We start from the raw sequence: 6546 nt of genomic DNA on the forward strand, positions 1-6546 counted from the left end.
ATTCAATTAAAGTAAATATCCTGCATAGTTCTCCTCCTCTGTGTCCTCTGATCAGAGCGGTGACCCTAGCAACGGTGTGTTTTACTTAGCAATGGTCTGTGAACCGATTGCAGGTCAGGAATTATTTTTTTTATTAGATATAAAAATTAAAAATAAAATGTTACCACAATGAAACAAAATCCATTGGCTGTCTCATCGTGAGCATTTGAACATGATTGGTTGATCTGACTGACATAATGGCTCTTGGCCAATGACAGCTGTGCGCGCCTTTCCGGCGCCAAATTTGAAAATAACCGTTACTGCTGCTGTGAAACGGGAACCGCCGCGACGCACTTCAGTCGTTCAAGAATGACCAGTCATGTGGATTATTTTTACGATACGGATAAATGGACAAACAGTCGGCTGGAACCTGGTCCTAGCGAGAGCTTGAGTGAATTTAAATCCTGCAAAAAATACCAGGTAAGATATTTCTCTGTTATTATTGTGGCGTTGTTGGTGTCAGGGATTCAAACGAGGCAGGCTCTGGTGAGAGGGAGGGGGGCTGTGTAACGTTAACGGAGGTGAAGTCCTGGACATGTCTCGACATGTCACCATGGAGGGTTTTTTTTTCTTATTCTCCTTGTTCTAACCAACGGTGAGGAGGATGTTTCAGCCGGTACATGGCTTCATTAACGTGTTACAGAGAAAAGGGTTAGAAAGAAAAGAGAGAAAAGCTAATCGCCATTAGCACATGAGCTATCCGGCTTTCAACCCCGTAGTAGCATTCTAGCGAGCGGCTAACTGGTAGCGTTAGCGGCTAACTGGTAGCATTAGCCACCGGTGTAGGCACCAAATGTGGAGGCTCCGGGCTGCCAAAACCGCCCTGACTAATCTGATGTTTGTTAAATCTACAAAACGAATTACCGAACAAACACCACCACTTCTGTGTGCACGCCTCTGCAACTACCGTATTTCCTCTAATAGTAGCCGGTATCTATTTAATAGCCGGGTCTGTTATAATGGCCGGGGGCGTGGTTTACACGAACAAATAAAGGCCGGCCCCAAATACAGGCCGGGTCAATGGGAAAAAAACAAACAAACAGAAAAAACCTGAATTTCAGTCACTGTGGATGCACTGGTCTCAGGCGGCCAAACACGGATGCAGTAACCCACAAGTACCAGCAGATGGCAGTAGCTAGATCTGAAGTGCCACATGAACCCACGCTTCAAGGAAACAGTCACTGACAACTCGACCGAAGAGAGCTTTAGCAGCATGGCGTGTCACTACCCGATTTGCGACGCTACCCGATCTGTGACAAAACTGGTCACTTGTGCTCCAGCGTTTATTAGCCTAATCCTGTCCAGCTGATCGCTGCTGTTGCGGTACCTGCTACAGTAATGTGTAAAAAAATATAATTAATTGTAGGCAGAATGAAAACTGAGCACGGTAACTGTCAAATTTGAGCACCAGCATGAAACAGAGGAAGAAATAATAGCCTCTCTCAAATATAAGCCGGTCTCCAATACAGGCCGGTTCCCCTGGGCAGCTAAAGTAAATAAAGGCCTCGGCCTCTATTAGAGGAAATACGGTAGTCATGGCTATCGTAGCCGTTAGCTTAGCTGCTGCTGACAGCTAACAGCAGCAGCTAAGCTAACACCAGGACGTCAGCTGTTAAAACCCTCCCGTTGTCGGACACAACATGAAACTACTCCAATTAGCTCAGTCATGTTGTAACAAAGATATCTGCTGGAAAAAATATTTTTTTCATGGGCTGTTTATTGAGTTACACTGTTTTGAACACTGTGTAAACATAAGTGAAAGTTCCTTTAGAACAGTGGTTCCCAAACGGGGGGGGGGGGGGGCGGTAAACCGGCTTCGGAATGTGTTTTATTTTGAAAATTAACCGGATTCTTCCGCTGTTTCTTTGTGCGACTTCCTGCCCGGCTTGACAGGCTCGCTCGCGGCCATAGCTCGCGGCTCACGCGCCGCGCCGCTGCTGCTGTGAACCGGAGCGACGTGGGTCCGGTGTGACACAGTCGTTAACATCAAAGGGCTCCGCTTCTCGCTGCTTCGCGGCTACTCGCGGCGCGCGCGTGTTTGTGTGTGAGAACCACTGCTTTAGAAAACGCACTCTGCTGCAGAAGAAAACAACATGAACTCTGCTAGTAACAGAAACTACTGGAGATGAGACACTACACTGACTGTGGCCTCTTAGCATGGTTACTAATACTCACTCCTGTTAATAAAAGTAAAGTATCACTGATATTAGTGTATACTCGGTTGATGAAGTATTAGTAATCCAGCTGAAAATGATATAGCCTGCAAATAAGCCATCATTAGTGAATCCAGTTTATACACACAGGTGTAATAAGTTCAATTCACCCTTCATAGGTTGGACAAAATAATAGAAACTTTAAAGTCAAAGATATGTGGCAGTAATTTTCATTAGGATATTAGTTCTAAATATAGTGTTATTTGAGTAATAATAATCAGGATCGGCCGCAAAATAAAATAAAAAAAAATCATTCTATCCTTAATACTGTGACACAGCTAAAGATATTTTTGTCCTTGATTAATTAATGTTTTACTCTGTTTCTAATTGACTGAATACTCTTTGTTATGTCAATCTGTATTTTACACAGCCAAGGACCCACAGCAGTGCTCTACCCATGAGATCATCGTGCTGGAGAACCCGAAGTGACAATAGAGCAAAAGATGATGGGGTACAGACTTCAACATGCAAACAGGTAGGCAAACAGACCAAGAATTATGGCAAATGCATTTTGCTTCTTAAATTTTTTCATTAAACCTAGTTCAGATTAATTTCAGTTCAAGTTTTTAAAGTGATAGTTCACCCAAAATTGAAATTGCACTCATTATCTACTCACCCTCATGTCGACTAAGGGCTGGGAGGAGTTTCAGAGTCCTCAGTGGCTTCTCTCTTACAGGGGGTCTCGACGTAGCAGTGCATGTCCATATAACGGTTGCAAATGGATACCAACTGTCTTCATAACAAAAAGACACACCAAAAAACATCCAAATACCTCCATGCTGCTCGTATGTAATGTTCGTCTTGTATTGAAGCCCCGAAATGCGAAATTGTCCCAAAAACAATGAAATAAGTCAATTTTTCGAGCTTCTCGAAGCTCTTCTTCCCGGTTCGTCATATTTGGACGAACCAGGGTCTGTTCTCTTCCCAGTTCGTCCAAATATGACGAACCGGGAAGAGGAGCTTTGAGAAGCTTCCGCTACAAAACAAGCTTGAAAAATTCACTTATTCAATTTTTTCCGGGACAATTTCGCATTTCGGGGCTTCAATACAAGACGGACATTACATACGAGCAGCATGGAGGTATTTGGATGTTTTTTGGTGTGTCTTTTTGTTACCAAGACAGTTGGTATCCATTTGCAACCGTTATATTGACATGCACTGCTACGTCGAGACCCCCTGTAACTCAGAGAAGCCACGGAGGACTCTGAAACTTCTCCCAGCCCTTAGTCGACATGAGGGTGAGTAGATAATGAGTGAAATTTCAATCTTGGGTGAACTATCGCTTTAAATGTATAGCACCATCCCATACAGAAGTAATTGAAATTTCCACAGGACTGATGCTGGCTAGCCTCGCATCACCAGGCTCTTCAGACAAGCGAAGAGCCTGGTGTCAGTTACCTCCCAATTAGTCTGCATTCTGGTTCCTGTCTGTAGCTGATACCGAAATCACCAAATTCACCAAAATAAAAGTATTCACCAACATAAAACTTATAAAATAACAGGGTACCCGCGGGGTCTTAAAAACTTGAAAAAGTCTTAAATTTGATAACTATAAATTAAGGCCTTGAAAAGGTCTTAAATTTAGTTTACAAGTCTTAAATTTCATTCTCAAAGGTCTAGGGGTGTAACGGTACATGTATGTACGTGTACCGATTCGGTACGGGGCGTTCGGTTCAGCACAGCGCTGTGAACGAGTGAGTTTCGGTACAGAAGTTGTGTGTGTTTACAGTCCGCCTGCAGCTACACGTGCAGCCCGTTTACATCGTGGCTATCGCTAATGCTACTGCTAATGCTACCGCTAGCGAGAAAACAGAGGCTTGAAGACCCTCCTGCTTTTGGGAGGAATGGAGGTGGAGGTGGAGGTGGGGGGGCTGTGGCTCCTATCTCCTCTCCGTCTGTCTGTCTCTCTCTCTCTCTCTCTGTGTCTGTGTTGCGCACAAGCTCCAGTACATGTGGATCTGCTGCAGATGCGCCCAGAGCAGGCGCACGTCGCTGCTGTGTTGACACTACGCACTGTGCCTCGTGATGACCCGCGTTATTCATTCATTTATTTATTTATTTGCGGCCGAACGGTTGCATCGTCAGGCAGCCGTTGTGGCATTTGCCCACATTGCCCTATGGTCAGTCCGTCACTGGCTCGAACTGTTAGTGCTGCACTTTACATGTAAAAAAAAAAAAAAAAAAAATCATTGTAAGGCTGTATGTTTTGTTATTTTGAGAATAATTTATTGAACTTATTAGGCAGCACTTTACAACAGTAGCCTTTTATATTTTTTTCATATTTTGTATAATGGCTTGGTTTAGTTTAATAAGTTTATTTGTATCAGGGACAGAATGTACCTACAACATAGCATTAGTAGGTGAGTAAAATAATTACATTTGACTAAAACATGTAAATTTGGTTTAGAAAAATTCCTAATAAACAACAAGCAAATTTATGTTTTGCATTTTGTTCTCTTACCGAAAATGAACCGAACCGAGACCTCAAAACCGAGGTGCGTACCGAACCGTGATTTATGTGTATCGTTACACCCCTACAAAGGTCTTATTTTTTATCTATCTGCATGATACATCGCAACAACATAACTGTATCTACTTGCAAAAAATCATGGAATGCTGCGTTGGCAAACGTAAAATGACTGTTGCGAGATTGGTCTTAAATTTCATTAGATGTGGTCTTAAAAAGGTCTTAAAAAGTCTTAAATTTGAGTTGCAAAATTCTGGGGGTACCCTGAATAAACATTAACTTGTAATACAATAAAAGCAAAATGTCAATTTAATGGCTCGGGGACTTTCTTGTAAATTATATTCCTTAAATTAAAGAGTTTTACCGCATTTTATTAGCTTGGTGCTTTTATTTTGAAGGAAAGGTCTGTCTCTCTCGCCCTGGATCCGTTTCCTACCAAAACAGCGGGTCAACGGCCCCAGACTAGATGCTGGCTGACTGAGTGATAGAGTTGAGGGAAATCATTGACTATACAGCTGAATACCGACTGAATACTAACATTAAACTAGTGGTCTATTATCTTGTTTTTACTGGTGTGGAGTCTGGACTCCAGTAGGGATGGGCATTTCAAGCGAAAGTATTTGATAATCGCGGAGTACTAATCGATTGACTCTTTGACACCCCCCTCCAAACCCCCTGTGAATGATCTGATGTTTGATGTTAGGTTGAACATTAGAATGAAGCAAAGGACGTCAGAGCATTTTATACAGATAATTTAAATAATATTTAAAAAATCTCTTTTTTTTTTCTCTCTTTTTCCCTAGATGCACCAAGGAGCCAGCTGATTACTACCAATTGGAGGGTGGACATCTCTTCATCTGCTACATACATACATCTGCTTTATCTGCTACATCAATTTTCTTTTGGCTATTTATTTCTTTTCCACAGTTCCAAAAGTATATGTATTGTCTGTTCAATGGCATTCTTTAAAAATGTTGCACTGTTCAGAAATGTAGAGTCAGTCACATTTCCTTTGTCTGACCATATGCCAGGCCTGTTGGCAGGGTTCTTACGGATCCTTAAAAAGTCTTAAAAGGCATTGAATTCATTAATCTAAAAACAAGGCCTTAATTGGCATTAAAATGTCTTAAATCAATTTTTCAAAAGTCTTAAAAATGTTAACACTTGGTAAGTGGGATTTTATGGTGGCCGTCAACGCTAAATTTCTCACAGCCACCAGATTCCGAGTCAGTGGTGGGTTTTTTTTTTTTTTTTTTTCGGACTTTTTATGCATTTATTTTGAAAGGACAGCTGGAAAGAGACACAATCCAATGTTCATGTAGCAGTCACTTTACCTTGGATCACATAGGAAAGTGGGTAAAATTGTCCCTAACCCTATGTAATTGATGTGAGGTGTTTCTTTTTTTTCTGCATTTGTGTTTATTATGAAGTTGGTCTTAAATTTAATTTCAAGTGGTTTTAAAAAAAGTCTTAAATTTAACTTGGCTTAAGCTGTAGGAACCCTGGTTGGGGTTTTAATAGGCCTGTATAGCTCCCTACCTCAAACTGGGTTCAGTATCTGTGCCTGATTAAAAGAAAATAAAGGTTGCTTTTGATAAATTACCCAGTCTGTGTTAATATGTGGTATAAAGGTTTGTGCACATATTGCAGTTTGCATATTTAAGTATTCATCCACAATATATTGAACACATATGTCATGTTTTTGTTTCCATATAATTTTCCATATATTAAATATATTCCACAATATATTGAACACATAGCCATACATATATTTCATGTATAATTTTACATATATTTAAAATATATTCTACCATATATTGAACATAC

At 41.1% G+C, this 6546-nt stretch overlaps 1 long non-coding RNA gene across 1 annotated transcript; it reads left to right on the top strand.

Moving 5' to 3' along the window:
* Nucleotides 1-563: 563 nt before the first annotated feature.
* Nucleotides 564-5816, top strand: LOC146973945 (uncharacterized). The gene is made up of 3 exons (XR_015037694.1): nucleotides 564-634; nucleotides 2623-2727; nucleotides 5523-5816. It is a non-coding gene; the product is annotated as an uncharacterized LOC146973945 (long non-coding RNA).
* Nucleotides 5817-6546: the final 730 nt, after the last annotated feature.

Source organism: Trachurus japonicus, chromosome 15, assembly GCF_045865225.1.
Source record: "Trachurus japonicus isolate A0001 chromosome 15, Traja_1.0".
In the NCBI taxonomy this organism is placed as follows: domain Eukaryota; kingdom Metazoa; phylum Chordata; class Actinopteri; order Carangiformes; family Carangidae; genus Trachurus; species Trachurus japonicus.